The 16,930-nt window shown below is 42.2% G+C and overlaps 1 pseudogene; it reads right to left on the minus strand.

Moving 5' to 3' along the window:
* Nucleotides 1–15,317: 15,317 nt before the first annotated feature.
* On the minus strand, nt 15,318–16,038 carry LOC118676934 (annotated as a pseudogene).
* Between the last annotated feature and the right edge of the window lie 892 nt (nt 16,039–16,930).

The raw sequence follows: 16,930 nt of genomic DNA on the forward strand, positions 1-16,930 counted from the left end.
AATTGAAGGAAAAGAAGAAACTTTAACTTGAATAAGATGGATGTTTAATTTAAGATACTATCAGACTTCTTAATTTTTGAGTGGTGTCAAAGTTGTGGAATCTTCCTGAGATGTCATTACGGGGACAGTAGATCTAAAACAGTGTATTTTATAAAGTAAATAAATAAAAGATATAAAATGATGAAAAAGTGCTATGGTGGGATGGCAGGCAAGATTGGCTTCACCCTCTCTGACCTGTAAATATTTCGCAGTGGCATTTCTGAGGACCAGCTGAGCCAGGGTTTGGCCTGGGCTCTTGTGGATAATCCACCTAGAGTCAGATGTGACTTCTCTCCCTATGTCTTTCACTAACTAATTCAACAAATGTTTACTGGGCCCTATTCAATGAGGTCCTTTGTGATATGTTGAGTACAACTTCTCTTCTTCAGGCTGGGTTTTCTTCACAATATCCTACATAACCTAGTTCTGATATCTCTATAAACCGTGGCCTGCACTAGTATACCAAAATCCCGGCACAAGAAAGTGTAAATGTCCATCACTCCAGTGCAGAATTTAACTAGACGAGGACATACCCTAAAAGGACATTGCAATTACCACAGAGAAGCTTAGAGTCACTATTTTTGCAGTTTCTTCACAACACAACTCATGCTGAAGCCCATCCTGGTCCCAGAGTCTGGTCTATACTCTTCAAAAGGGAGTTAAACTAGATCCCACCAAGAAAATGAGGGTTGTCTGCTGGAGAAGTCAATCATCCTAGCTCTCAGTACACAGCCCCAGAGGATCCTCCCTGCCAAGACACCAGACCTCTGAGGAAAGCCTTCTCAGATTCTCAGACCAGCTGACCTCTGTGTGACCTCAGCTGGCACCAGCTGGACAGTTTTTCAGAAATCAGTTTGTATTCACGTCACCTTTTCCCTTACTGCATAGTCAATCAGGCACCAGGCTGTGAGCTTCATCACCTCAAGAAAGTATATAGCTAGACAGAAAGCAGAAATAATCCATATGTCCTACTGGCTTTTGCTTTCAAAAGCCTAAGGCACAGAGACTAGAGTTTGAAAGAGAGAAGCTTGAATCACACCAGAAAGACATTCCTTGAACCAGGGAGAGGAGGAGAACCAGGGCTTGCTCCATACACGTGTGCATACTGCCCAAGCGTGCAACTCACTCATGAAATTCATAGGTGAATTCACAGGATGGTCAAATTCCAATATATGTCAAACCATTAAAATATATTTCATTTAAGACAAAAGAAAAAAAATGAGGTTGTCCTTTGTGGGGTTTTCTGCACAAATCACCCAAGGATCAGCCTCCCCTGCCCTATCCCACATTTTCATTCTTGTGAAGTCAGGTTTATATGGATATCCAGATTGAGGAAGAAGAGACAATTACTGCTTTAGTCTTTAATTGGTACCTGAGTGGCCTTGAATGCAAGCCTCAAATATGAGAAAAGATTTTCTTGTTCTTCCCATTACATGACATAATAGCATACATATGAAAGAGATTCATATTTTTATTTTTAGTATCATTTAAATAATGTGACATTGCCTATAGTTACCTAGTAAGTGTCAGACTCAGGACTCAAACCTGGATCTTCTCATTCTACGCCTGATAGAAAGACTGACTTCTTGAAATAAAATAGGTCTGAATATCATGGGCAAATCTCACACCTTGAAAAAGAGGACAAGCACTTGTGAAGAGGAGCAGTGTGGGTTCCTGTTTTAGTAAGAGACAATGGGGCCCAGGAAGTTGTTATCTTTGTGTATTCCTATTGTTTCTTAGGCCTTTGAAATAGGGATTTCCAGGACATGCATTGTCAAATGTCAGGAAAGACTGCCTCATTCCTCAAGGGCTCAAGTCTGAAATGCATTCAATACCTCAGCAATAACAGCCAAACAATTGGGGAACACACACACACACCCAAAAGGAATAGTTTATCTGACAAATGTCTTTATTTTTCCACAAAAATTGAAAGTGGATTGACTATAGCCAAAATAAACCTTATTTCAGGGAATTTCTTACCTACTTATGATAATCCTAAAGCCAATAGAAAGCTGCTTAAATGAAATTCAATTATCCAAGGCCACACAGTGAAATTGTCTTATGGAAGCCAGCTTCAGTGGTTGAGAGATGGACCTTCAATAATGCATTGTTTAAGCTAAATGATTCTGAAGGCCCTATTAAATTCTTGACAATTTTTTAATTGAGTGTGGAGATGACTAAATGGAGATTTGAAGTGGTCTAGAAATTATGATGCAGAGAAAACATGACAGAACACATTGAGGTGCCCTCTTGTTTCTGGAGCTGTTATAATTGGAACATATATAGGACCGTTAGGAGGACACTAATCATTTTTCCCCTGGAGAAAGAAATGATAGCTATAATCCAAATAGTGATACCTAAATCAAGACATTCAATTTTTTGTTTAATTTTACTATCCGACAGGTAAGTTTAAAAAAATTATTATCTGAGAAGATCAGAAGGCACGAAAATGGGACAGGAGAGTAAGTTCCCAAATACACTGCTTTCACCATTTTTAATGTAAATATCTCTGTTCTATTTCCAGTTTTCCCATCATTTGCTTTTATAAAAACCCTGGTGGTGTTCATCACATCCAAAACTGCCATGACAAGCGGAAGGAAGTCAGTCCTGCAGAAGTTGTCTTGGCAACAGCTGCACCCTCCCCCGAGCTGTTTCTCCAGAGCTGTTTCCTGTAAGGACGGGGTTTGAGGCAGGAACCCGCCCTGGGAGTGTTGAGGCATATCTTTATGAAGTGTACCACGTCAGCACAGCCAAGGGTGAGCCTGAGTACGGGCAGCTGAAAGGCTTAGAAAAGACAGACAAGAAAATGAAATCTGGGTCTCGGTGGGACATTGCTTCTCTGAGAGACAGCAACCATGCCCACAGCCATGCCTTTATTTTATAGCAGATGCTTCGAAGCAAAGTAAGGGCATGACCAAGATGTTTACAACATTCTCCTGGGTATCAATCCTACTCAACTACATGCACCTGAACTCTATCAAGCCTACATCACTCAGGCACGTGGTGCCATGTGTTTGGACCATAGGTTCAAGCTTACAACTATAGCTGTTGACTATAATTGTGCTGGAAGGGCCCCGCCCTCCAAGCTGGGACTTGCACATGGCAATGAGAGGACTGTGCCCTCTCATTGTCCAAGGCTTGAACCTGTCCAAAACACTTTAATGGCTCCCCACAATGAAGTTTTAATTCTGTTTCCTTGTTACTGATGTTGTGGCCCCACCCCATAACAAAGAAACAATTTCGGGAGGATGAGGCCCAGGAATCGGGATTTTAAAAAGATTCCCAGGTGATTCTAATGTGCAGCCAAGGTCGAGAACCACTGCTATAGATAATATTAAAAATATATGTAAATGTGCAATTCTTTGTCCAAAAAATGAGCATGTTCAAAAATTAAATGAAGATAATTTAGATATACTCAATGGAGATTTTCACACATATTTGAGTGATGATTCCATTGATTCCACAGATGATGCTGAAAAGGAAAATTTTCCCATTGAATTTCTTAATAGTATTACTCCTTTGGGAATGCTCTGTCATAAATTAAAATTGAAAGTGGGTGCAATCATCATGCTACTGAGAAATCTCAATAGTAAATGGGGTGTTTGTAATGGTACCAGATTTATTATCAAAAGATTAAGACCTAACATTATCGAAGCTGAAGTATTAACAGGATCTGCAGAGGGAGAGGCTGTTCTGATTCCAAGAATTAATTTGTCCCCATCTGACACTGGCCTCCCATTTAAATTGATTCGATGACGGTTTCCCGTGATGCCAGGATTTGTGATGACTATTAATAAATCACAAGGACAAATTCTAGACAAAGTAGGCATAATCCAACCTGAACCTGTTTTTGCACATGGTCAGTTATACGTTGCTTTCTCTCAAGTTTGAAGAGCGTGTGATGTTAGAGTTAAAGTTCTAAGTCAGTGATGGCGAACCTTTTGAGCTCAGCATGTCAGCATTTTGAAAAACTCTAACTTAACTCTGGTGCCATGTCACATATAGAAATTTTTTGATATTTTCAACCATAGTAAAACAAAGACATGTTTTTTATATTTATTTTATATATTTAAATGCCATTTAACAAAGAAAAATCAACCAAAAAAATGAGTTCGCATGTCACCTCTGACACACGTGTCATAGGTTCACCATCACTGTTCTAAGTACTTCATCACAAGGGAAATTAGTCAAGCACTCTGAAAGTGTTTTCACTCTTAATGTGGTGTACAGGGAGATATTAGAATAAGTTTAATCACTTTATCAGTCATTGTTTGCATCACTGTTGTTTTCATATCATGTTTTTGTCGTTTTTATATCATGCCTCTGTTGTTGTTATATCCTTTTGTTAGTTTGTTTATTAATAAATTTATATATTATTTTCATATACATTTTACTAATTTCCTTTCATCTCTCACACTTCTATTATAGAGAAAGGGCAAATAGCAATATTAAAATATCTCCACTAATTAATGTCCTTTTTTAAAAAAATATATTTTATTGATTTTTTACAGAGAGGAAGGGAGAGGGATAGAGAGTTAAAAACATTGATGAGAGAGAAACATCACTGCACACTCCCCACTGGGGATGTGCCCGCAACCAAGGTACATGCCCTTGACTGGACTCGAACCCAGGACCCTTGAGTCCGCAGGCCGATGCTCTAACCACTGAGCCAAACCGGTTAGGGAAATTAATTCCCTTTTAAATGCGGATGTGCACTGGGCTACTAGTGTTAATATAAGAGCATGGATATAATTTAACCCTTTATTAATAGCTCAGAGTCCTTATTAAAATAAGTATACTGAATTGTCATACAGCGATGACTTTGGGCACAAATGGGGAGGCAGCAGTCTTTCATTCTCTGGGCTGCATGCTGAGAGCTGTTTGTGCCTTACAGATATTTTCCAAGTTTAAGCTAATCATCTGTCTACACACTCTATGTTGTACATTTGCTTTGAAATGTAATTAATGATTCTGTATCCTGATGTATCACATTAAGTACATTACAAACACATGACCCATAATCAGTGGTCAATTAATATTTGTTGAATGAATGAATGAATGAATGAATGAATGGTGGGAGTCCCCAGAGGGAGCTGTACCACCCAGACCAGGGTCCAGCCGACTTGTGCTCTCACCATCCAACTTCTACTCCCAGCTATGTTCCAGAAATCACTCCAGTAGCGTTGTGTGGGCTCCAGAAGGGTATATATTCTTCCACTTTTATCATTTTCTCCTTACCCCCATCCCTGATCATGCACTTTCTAGGGGAAGCTGCTCAAGGTGAAATAAAAACAACAGCTCTCATGATCACACTACCCACGCCCCTGCTAAACCCCACTGTGAACCAAGTTCAGATTTCCATCTTGGGGGCCCCTGCCCCAGACGAATCATAAGGTGTGCCAGACCATCCCCCCAAATATCTGCCAAGCATCTGACTCACCTAGAGAGCTTGTTAAAACATGAATTGCTTGTCCCCACCCCCAGAATTTTGGGGGTTGGTCTGGGTGGTACAGGTTCTCAGGTGACACTGTTGAGATGCTGCTGTTGTAGGGTTCCACTAGAGAACCTCTGCTCTAACTTGGCCCCAGGGGCCCAGTGTTGAAGTCCTAGCTGTATTCACCAAATTCTCTCCACTCCGTTTAAAAAAACTTTCCTACTTTAGCCCATTTAAATGCCTTAACCTGCAGCAAACCAGGCCTCTGTGCCCTGTAAGCTTTTCCTGGCTGGCAACTAAGCAGCTTTGGAAACTGAGGTGGCCCTTTCAAGTGCTGCAAGATCTGATCCATCACCCTGAAAGCCCTCCTTATTTTTTTTATCATTAAAAGTTTTGATTGAAATCACAAAATATGTACATGATCAATAATGTGAAGACTGACCAACCTAATACATTTATGTGTTTAATCAAAGAAATTCTGCATTAAGCAACCAACACAACACCTTCCCAATTAGTCATACTAGTATTTCCAATTCTGAGAATAATTCAGTCCAATTTATAACTTTCACTAGAGGCCCGGTGCATGAAATTTGTGCGGGGGCGGGGGGGGTCCCTCAGCCCAACCTGCACCCTCTCCAATCCGGGAGTCCTCAGGGGATGTCCTACTGTCAGCTTAAGCCCACTCCCTGTGGTTCTCTGCTGTCTGCGGGGCTCGTTTGGCTGCTCCTGGGTTGCCACGGGCGACAGCCAAGCAGGCCCTGCTCTCAGCGGCTGCCCCCAGGGACTGGAGGACTCCAGCCAGGCTGAGAGGACTGGGTGCCACCATCTTGTGGCTATGGGTGCCATCATCTTTGTGTTGAAGTTATGGTTAATTTGCATATTGCTCTTTTATTAGATAGGATTACTTCTAGCAGTATAACATACTAGAGTCCTGGTGCACAAAATTGTGCGCAGGTGGGGGCCAGGCAGGCAGGGGGGAGGGGATATGGGAGGTTGGCCAGCGGGGCCCATCCCCTGGTCAAACTCCTGGTTGGTCAAACTCCAGCCCGAGGGGACAATTTGCATATTAGCCTTTTATTATATGGAATGATCTAACTTAAGAATTTACTTATTATAGGTAAAAAAACATTTGATTTTTCATGAACATTTTTCCTATTCAGGTGAACATTTTTTTCAGAGATGTGGCTTTTTCAGTCTTTTTCTCCTTGAGATCTGCTCCCACCTCCTGCATTGCAATAGCAGTGTAGTAGATGCCTTGTGAAACAAATTATAAGTACTAAGTACGTATGCATGAATATGAAAATTTGAGGACAAAGCAAGTTCTAATTTGTGGGAAAAGGATTAAATATTTCTGTTTGCTGAAAAGGGTCACTTTATGTTTTGTTTTCTACTAAAAATCTATTTAGTTTCCAAAAAAGTACTGGCATCTCATTTAAGCTGAGGAGAGGTGGGTGTGGCTTGCCCTGGGTGACATGCAGCTCACCTCCTTCAGGGTGATAATAGCCAGTTCTGTGAGCCAGACTAGCTCCAAAGCAGGTACGCTGTCATCAGCTTTTGTATTCTGTTCAGCCTTCTTTATTTTGTGTGTTAGGAGTCTAAGGCTGGCCCCACTCACACTACCTGTGTGAACACCAAGGTTGAATGTGACTTCTTGAGGAGCCTGGCAGCCAGGAAGTCATCACTGGCAGGACTTGAGGCCGTGCCCAGGCAGCCTAGTTTCTGGAGAAATTCCTGCACTCAGTTAAGGAGGCTGGATGTTAGCGGGGCCTGAGCTCACATGACTCTCTGTGTGAAAAGAGCTCAGAGAATGTGGCAGGACTCCTCAGGGCCTCAGAGATGCTTTCTGTAATAAAAGTGACTTGGGAGATGAGGCCACCATGATGCTCAAAGAAACCTTTCTCTCTATTTTGGCTGAGGCCTCCAAGACCACGCTCCCCACACCCTTCATGGTTTGGGGTGCCTAAGTATTCATTCGGGTCCCACCAGCATCAGCCATCCCGGCAGAAGGGACCAAGGAGAGAGTAGCCAAGAGAGAGGGGTTCCTCTGTGAGGAAATGATGGAATAACATAGGTTCCCTCACCCACTGTCCCTCTTTGCTTCCTGACAAAGAGGCAGGCTGATCCCCCTCACCTTAAGCCAAGGGGCAATGCTGGGGTTAGGCTGGGGAGAGACAGCTGAGGCCCTGAGCAGAGCACATGCTTCACCCAGACAGGGAATAGGGGCACTGTGTGGTTTCCTGGAGCCTAGATATGGGCCATTCAAGGCTGCATACAGGATAGGGCAGCCCCAGAGGGTGGACACCTTGGCACTGAAGGAGCTTCCAAAGCAGCCGGCAGAAGGACTGTCACCTGCAGCAAGCATTGGCTGCAGCAAGGGGTCTGCAGCAAGCATTGGCTGCTTTTTATTTGGGGAGCTCCTGGCATTTAGGGTATGGGAACCCATTGTGAAGTCAATTCCTCACATGGAGAAGCATCCTTCATAATTTTGAGATATCACCCCACACATTCATGGAGCTAAAAAGCCTGTTTAAATCTAAGCTAAGATCCAAACTTTATTTAATTTAGACACAGATAATTTTATATGGTTTTTAACATACACTACATTTTTAGGTATATGGACATATTGAGAGAATTGTACCTCATTTTGGAAACTCCTACCATCAGTAGCAATGCAGCTAATGAGATCTGAACTGCCACTGCACACAGATGAAGGGTCTATATTGCTGCCTGGGATGTCCCTGGTGATTCCACACGTAGGGGCCAACCTTGACATTGCAAATGTTTCCTGGCATACTCATGCCTGTGTATTTACAAATCAAAACATTTCATTATCAATTCTTTTTGTCTTATTTTTCTTTTATGTTACAGTTAAGGCAATATTGATTTTTTAAACATGTATATGAGTCAGATATTTTTTTAAAAAACTATGTGTGTAAGTTACATAATCTATGAATTTCATCTCAGGATAGTAAAGGGAGCATTATAAACATTTACTATTAAAAAGGGGGCCTGGATCTGATCAAGTTGAGAACCATTGCTTATATCATTACACGCAATGTGGCCTCATTCCCGGCACATTTGTATCATGGTTTATTTAAGAATCTACCACTGATGGGTATTGAAGTTTTTTAGTTTATGTAAACAACACTCTGATTTAAGAAACACAAAAAAAACATATCTATAAATATATCTATAGGCACTCATTGAATTATTTCCTTTAGAGCAAATTCATAGGAGTGGAATCTCTGAATCAAAGGGTATGCACAGTTTCCATTTCAAATTATCCGAATTATTCTAGTAAGAAAGTCTGAGACATACCTGTGTGAGGGTCTGGCAATGAGGAAGGTGATGCAAGGCAGCAGGCACTGCACAGTGCTGGCTCCCTGCTTTGCTGGGGGTCAGTGGCCTAGCAGCCAGCATCCCAGATCCTGTCCATCAACAAGGGATGTGCGGGGAGCTTCATGTCTGTGCCCAGCGAGGGCCTCCCCTAGAGTAGAGCCACAGTGCAATGTGTCCTTCCTGACCCAGTGGCCCCTCTAGAGTGAGCCAGTATCCTTTAGCAGATTCCTTTCGGGCATAAGCTGGCATGAGTGGATTCGATTGTTTGCTACAAACAATGCAGAAACATAATTCAAGTTCAAGTGACTTTGGTTCATTTGGTGTTTTTCACTTGGATTGTATGTGTTGAACTGGGTCCTCTAAAAAGTAATATGTTGAAAACATAACCCCAGTACCTCCAAATGTGACCTTCTTTAAGAATAAGGTCACTGTAGTGCCTGGCTGGTGTTGCTCAGTGGTTGAACTTCAACCTTTGAGCCAGGAGGTCATGGTTCCATTCCTGGTGATCGCACATGCCTGGGTTGGGGCTCGTTCCCCAGGAAGAGGCATGCAGGAGGCAGCCGATCAATGATTCTCTCTCATCATTGATGTTTCTATCTCTCTCTCCCTCTCCCTTCCTCTCTGAAATCAATAAAAACATATATATATATATATATATATATATATATATATATATATATAAAAAAGATGAGGCCATAGTGGCACAGAGTGCATCCCTACTCATATCTGACTGGGACCTTTATGAAAAGGGGAAATTTGAACACACACACACACACACACACACACACACACACATACACACACACATGGACACACGGGGTCGGGGCGAGGGAGAAATGCCATGTGAAGCTGGTGGCAGAGATTGAGCTGATGCTTCTCCAAGCCAAGGAATGCCACAGATTGCCAGCAAAGCCCAGAAGCTAGGGGAGGGGCCTGGAACAGATTCTCTCTCAAAGCCTAAGAAGTAAGCAACTCTGTCAACACATTGACCTTGAACTTCCAGCCTCCAGAACTGTGAGACGGTTAATTTCTGTTATTTAAGCATTTCAGTCTGTGGCACTTTGTTATGGCAGGACTAGAAAACTAGTACTGACTTCTAGGCTTCAATTACTAAATGTGTCATATCCTAGTATCTGAAGTTCTGTCATTGTTTCAGCAGAATTGCTGAATGATAAAGCCTGAGACAATCTCAGGAGTCATCTGGTCCACCCCCCTCTGACATACAAAGAATTAAAACTCAAAGCGGCCATGACGTCCAAACTCAGATAGCTGTTGGCCCCAGGGCCAGGTACAGAGCCCCAGCTCTCAGGTTCTGACTCACATCCTTCTCACCGAGGCAGGAACTGAAAGGGCAGCAGAGCCCCGAAGGTGGTTTTGGACAGAAACCACCCTGCGAGGCGCACAGCTCCCCTGTCATTGTTTCCCATCAGACTCACCCAGGAAGTCTCTGTAAGTACAGAGTATTGGCCTCTCCCCCACTGGATCTCATTTCTGGGAGTGGGATCTGAGATTCTGTACTTTAAGTAGGCAGCGAGGTTTGGAAATTCTTGTGCACTGCCATACTCATGCCTACAAATGAGAGGGAATGGGGCCTGGGCTGGGGCCTTGGGCACGTTACTGAAATTCTCTGAGTCTCAGCCTCCTCATCTATAAAAGGAAAGTTATACCTCTTACTGCCTCTTTATGCTGAATAGAATTAAAGAGAAACCATGCACAGCACAGAGCAGGGTGCCCAGCACTAGTAACACTCATTAGAATTTCACTATTATGTTGTTACTCATGAAGAAGTAAACATGACATTTACAATGCCTAATCTTAAGGTCACACAATTCTTTGATATCAGAGGCCATGCCTTTTCTTGTTATTTTTCCCCCTAATATGATCATAAGCTCATGCTGTTCTTTCTACTTGGATATCTTTCTCTCCTTGTCAAAAGCCTTCTAAATCTTCAAAGTCAGGTGGCACCTCCTCTTGACACCTCCCTTAATCCCCAGAGTCAAGTGATGCCTCTCCTCCTAGATGGCCAGCCCCTTGTTGGAGCCTCCACAGACCTCCTCACAGGCTGAGCTGTGGTGTTACTTGTTCGGGTCTGTCCCCATCACTGCTCTGGCCCAACAGTGAGCACTGTGCCTGGTGCCGCGATGCTCAGGGAACACCCCCTGAAGTGAGTGAAATATGAATGCTCATTCCAATCCCAGCAAGGGCCTGCTGACTTCTCTGTGGACCATGATTCAGGATTCTGGGGGATGGTGATTCATCCACTGCAGCTTTTATAAGAGGACAAAAGATGACCAGAGAAAATGTTCTGGTCAAGAGTGGCACTTGACCTTGAATGTAATTACCAAGGAATGGCAAAAGGATTCCAGCCGTGGGTTTCTGAAGGAGTCTTTCAGAATCTGCAGCAGGCTGCAGTGGCATCTCATAGTGATCTCCAGGGAGCCCACAGGCAGAGCCTGACGCTAACAGAGTGGAGCAGACTCATTTCCAAAGGCACAAGTGGTAATTAAGGTCACTGGTGTGGGGGCTTTAGTTTCTCTGTACCTTCTCTCTCTCTTCTGTTATCACATCCTGACCTGATAGGAAATTTCTGTCGCTCTTTCCTCTTAGTGACGCATGGTTACACAGCTCTGAGGGAAACAGTGCAACAAAAACAGAGTCAGCTCTCGGGGGCCACAGAGATGGATGACCCCAATGATTAAAACCCACTGAAATCTCCAAGCTTCTACTTACCACACCTTTTTACTGTTCTCCCTCATCTCCCAGGTTTACCAGCACTGCTAGTGATTCGGCAAATGCTTAGGTACTCAGCCACTTGAAATTTTTCTGCCACTGTGCAGACGTCAGTGATTGCTACAGAGAAAGAGGCTTTCGTTTCTTTCTAGAGATCCTCCTTCAGAAACCCAGTCTCTAAACTTTGCCTCCTGCAGCCCTTCTTTTTACTCTAGATATCTATCATTAATAATTGCCTGTTTCCTGCCCCAGCTGGTGAGGCTCAGATAGTTGGAGCATCAACCTGGGCACTGAAAGGTCGCTGGTTGGGTTCCTGGTCAGGGCATGTACCCAGGTTGTGGTTTGATCCCAGGTTGGGACACGTGTGGGAGGCAATCAATTGATGTTTCACTCTCACTTTGATGTTTCTTTCTCTCCCTCTCTGTTTCTTTCTAAAATCATAAATCAATTAGAAATAATAGTAATTGCCTGTTCCTCCTCTGTGATCTCTTAAATTTATTTATTTCTCTCTCTCCTCTCACGCCCCACTTTAACTAGAATTTCTTCACTTCATACCTGGTTCACTGTAACTTCCTTCCTGCTCCCAAACTTCTCTCATACAACCTCAGCCATGAATCTACACTCAGACACCAATAAACTGTGTTGACATTCAAAGCCCTCCTATCCTGACCTCTCTGGGCTTCTCTAATATTTTTCTCTCCCTCCATCATCCATTCATTCATATACCCATCCATCTGTCATCTGTCTGTCTCTCTCTATTCTCATACATAAACCTTTACCTGATCAGGATTATGTGCCCTCTGCCCCTAGATCACTTCTGTTCATTCCTGAAGCCATGTCTGTTATTCTAAGTCCTACCAGGTGCTCTTCTAATAAATCAGAGGTCTGTGTCAACAAGTTTGGTGAATGCTATATGCCTCAGCTCCTCTTGGGGTTCACAATGCACAGTTATACTTTTAAAGCTCTTGGAATACCTATAGCCAAAAATGTGCTATTCTCTCTGCCTAGAATACTACCCCCTAGCTCCTCCCCCACTGACTAATTAAATCTTTACTCATCTTTTAGGCCCTGCTAATCAGTTCACTTTCTCAGGGAAGCCTTCCTTCACCTAAGTAAGGCCTTATTACAGCTTCCATCACACCTTTCATTCCTCCTGTGTCCCACTCATTCCACACCCCATTCATCCCATTTATAACATTTGTAATGTCTGTATTTCCTGCCATAATGCAAGTTCCACAAAGGCAAGGACCACCACTCCCTTATTCAGTATCTTATCTCTAACACACAGCACAGTGCCTGGCATAGAGTGGGTCTATACATATTTCTTGACCAACAAAAAATGTAACTTTGGGAAACATTACACCAAACAAATATTTTTGACTTGGGAACTTTTCTCTCTTTTTATGTAACAGGCTTTGCCCCACAGTGATACACACTTGGAAAATTTGCCTTTGCCAGAAACCCTTCACCTTGGTAGATAACAAATTTCACCCATTGCTATCAGTTAGGAGTCTTTGTATTGTAAGCCATAGAAAATCCCATTAAAATAGTTCGCATAATAAAGGACATTAAAGAGTCTAGTGCTAGGACTACCTTCCAACAAGGGTTTATAAAGTAAATTAAATGTCACAATGGCCTGGTTTCCTTCTGTCTCTCTGATCTCATTCCATGGTGAGGTCTCATTGCTGGCTCCCATCCAGTGCCCATACCCTGCCTCCAGCAGCCTCAAGCTCCCCCTTTGAAGTAGAAGGGTTGTCTCACAGCCTCATGCCATACTGTCTTCAGGTAGCCTCCAAGCAAAAGACAGGAAGCTTTTATTTTCAGTAAGTCCTGGGCGTGGTGGCTTCTTTGGCTCTGAGCCAATCCTTAAGGTTTTATCCAATCACAGCTCATTCCAGGGCTGACAGATGGCCAAGAATGGGAGAGAAAAGGTTTGTCAAAAGAAATGTAGGGTTCTTTGGGGGAGAGGAAGTGACTGAGGGTAGTTAACAATCTTACAAGGCTGGGCTTCAGCCCCAACCCCCCCAAGAAGCCTCCCATGAAAACTCCAGACAACCATGAGGTCTCCTCTTTGTGACCTTCCTCATGGTGCTTATGCTCATAGCACAAACATGGTCCTCTCATATGTGGTGTTAGAGTGTCCTCTATGTGCCTCAGCTATGTAAGCCTACCCTATGGCTGGAAACACTCTTTCTTTCTACATGGCAATTTACCCCCAAACTTAGTTTGTTAAAACAATCAATTTTACTATTGTTGACATTAGAAACATCATCCAAACCTGTAGAGAATTTTTATGAGTTTATTTGTGGCAAACTGACAAAAATTGCCAGGAAGCAAAATCTCAATGAATTGAGAAAATGCTCTGGAGAATGGAAGTTTTGCAGTTTATTTTATAATTAGAATCAAAGAAGGAGATGTTAGGAAAGTTACATGAAACCCATTGGTAATAGATTGATGCAGAAAAAAAGCAGAACCGGGAAATCTCTGGAATTGGATAAAAAGAAAGAACATGCCGAAACCGGTTTGGCTCAGTGGATAGAGCGTCGGCCTGTGGACTGGGAGGTCCCGGGTTCGATTCCGGTCAGGGGCATGTACCTGGGTTGCGTGCACATCCCCAGTAGGAGATGTGCAGGAGGCAGCTGATCAATGTTTCTCTCTCATCGATGTTTCTAACTCTCTACCTCTCTCCCTTCCTCTCTGTGAAAAATCAATAAAATATATATATAAAAAAAAAAAAATTTGCCAGGAAGCAAAATCTCAATGAATTGAGAAAATGCTCTGGAGAATGGAAGTTTTGCAGTTTATTTTATAATTAGAATCAAAGGAGGAGATGTTAGGAAAGTTACATGAAATCCATTGGTAATAGATTGATGCAGAAAAAAAGCAGAACCGGGAAATCTCTGTAATTGGATAAAAAGAAAGAACATGCTGAAACCGGTTTGGCTCAGTGGATAGAGCGTCGGCTTGCGGACTGAAAGGTTCTTTGAATGTTTGGTAAAACTTCCTTGTGAAGCCATCTGGACCAGGGCTTTAGTTTGTTGAGAATTTTTTTATTATTATTATTACTGCTTCAATTTTATCATTTGTTATTGGCCTATTCAGGTTTTCTGATTCAGTTTTGGAAGATTATATTTTTCTAGGAACTTGTCCATTTCATCCACATTGTCCAGCTTGTTGGCATATAGTTGTTCATAGTATTTTCTTATAATCCTTTGTATTTCTGTGGTGTCAGTTGTTATTTCACCACTTTTGTTTCTGATTTTATTTATTTGGATCTCTCTCTCTCTCTTTTTTCTTGATGAGTCTGGCTAAAGGTCCATCAATCTTGTTTATCTTTTACCAGTTCTTAGTTTAATTGATCTTTTGGTGTGTGTTTTTGTTGTTGTTGTTTTTTAATCTTTATGTCATTTATTTCTGCTCTAATCTTTATTTCTGTGCTTTTCTTGTTCTCTTTCTAACTCTTTAAGCTGTAAGGTTAAGTAGTTTATTATTATTAATTTTTCTTGATTTGTTTTTTTGTTTTGAGGTAGGCCTGTTGTGCTATGAATTTCCCTCACAGGAATGATTTTACTCTGTCCCAGAGATTTTGGATTCTTGTGTGTTCATTTTCATTTATTTCCAGGAAGTTTTTTATTTTTTTCTTGATCTCATTGATAACCCTTCCATTGTTTAATAACATGCCTCCATGTGTTTGAATATTTTTTAGTGTTTTTACTATAGTTTATTTCTTTCCTTTTTATATTTGCTCTCCTTTATTTGTTACTGTTAAAAAATCTCATTTTTGACTGGACTCAAACTTACAGGCAGAAGCTCTCAGAGAGGACAGTTTACATCTCTTGGCAATCTGTTCCTGGTGTTTTTCTTTGGCCTCCTTCATTATTTTAGCCAAAAGTTTAGCATATCCTGCAGCCTCTTTCTTATTTTTCTTAGAACGTTGTTTCTTCAGAGCTATACACTGACATTTGTATTGCAGGACACCTGGAGTAGCAAGACACTGAATCTTGGGTGCTTTAGTCCTAGGCTTCTTACATTCTTTATTCAGAGGCTTTCTCACAACATATTTGCGGACATCATCTTCTTTAGAGAGATTGAAAAGTTTACGGATTCTGGTAGCTCCTTTGGGGCCGGGGCACCAAGGCACAGTGGCATCAGTGACACCAGGAATAGCTCTCTCCCCTTTTTTTACAATAACCAAGTTGAGAACACTAAGATTGGCATCCACAATGCAACCCTGAACAGATTTGCGTTTTCTCTCTCCAGTTCTCCTTGGTCTGTAACAGGAGTGCTGCTTCCTCAGCATCAGGCTGACTTGGCCATGGGTCAAGACACCCTGCTTCATGGGGAAACTTTGTTTGTTATTCCCACCATTGATTCTTCACCCAGATAGTCAGCAGCAACTTCTTTGGCCATACGCTTCTCATAAAAGGTGCGAAGTTTGCGTTCATCCTCCACTTCAATGAGCTTCTGATGGCTGGGAAAGAGAGGTTGAGCTTCATCCTGAAGCAGCCACTATAGGTGAATTCTAATTTCATTCCATTCTGATCTGAGAAGATGCTTGATATGATTTCAATCTTCTTGAACTTGTAGAGACTTATTTTATGTCCTAATATGTGGTCTATCTTTGAGAATGACCCATGTGCACTTGAGAAGATATATTTGGGGTAAAATGTTTTATAAATTCATCTGATTAAATCTATCAATTAAATCCATCTGATCCAGTGTGTCATTTAGAGTCACTGTTTCTTCATTAATTTTTTGTCTGAAAGATCTATCCAATGAAGTCAGTGGGGTGTTAAAGTCCCCTACTATGACTGTATTGCTGTCGATCTCTTCCTTAAAGTCCCCCAGAAGATTTTTAAGTATATTTAGGTGCTTCTATCGTAGGTGCATATATGTTTACCAGAGTTATAGTCTCTTGTTGGATTGATCTCTTTAGTATTATGTAGTGACCTTTGTTGTCTCTTGTGATAGCTATCAGCAATCCATAGCTTGTGGACCCCTCTGCTGGGGCTGGGTTCCTTTGAAAGGGACCAAGATGTGCACTGAGGTCTGCTTTTCCTAGCTCCAGGCCCTGAAAGAGATTAGGCAAAGACTCAAAACCTCCAAGGATCTACTTCTGCCTGCAATTCAGTCTTGATTAGCCTCAGGCTATCAACCACAGCAAGATGTGGACTCCACTGGGTGGGGCAATTGCTTTTCCCCCTTCCCCCTCCTAAGAAAATATCCTTAGGAACTGCCCAGTTTTCCAAGTTCTCCATCATCCAGCCCCTCCTCCAGCAAAAGCTGCCTAGATGGTAAAGTTCTGCCGAAGAAAGCAAGAAAGCTTAGGGAATGACTCATCACAGGAAATGGGTGTGACTGCCTTCTGAGATCTAACTCCAGAGCCCC

This window comes from Myotis myotis, unplaced genomic scaffold (genome assembly GCF_014108235.1).
Source record: "Myotis myotis isolate mMyoMyo1 unplaced genomic scaffold, mMyoMyo1.p scaffold_m19_p_2, whole genome shotgun sequence".
NCBI classification, from domain to species: domain Eukaryota; kingdom Metazoa; phylum Chordata; class Mammalia; order Chiroptera; family Vespertilionidae; genus Myotis; species Myotis myotis.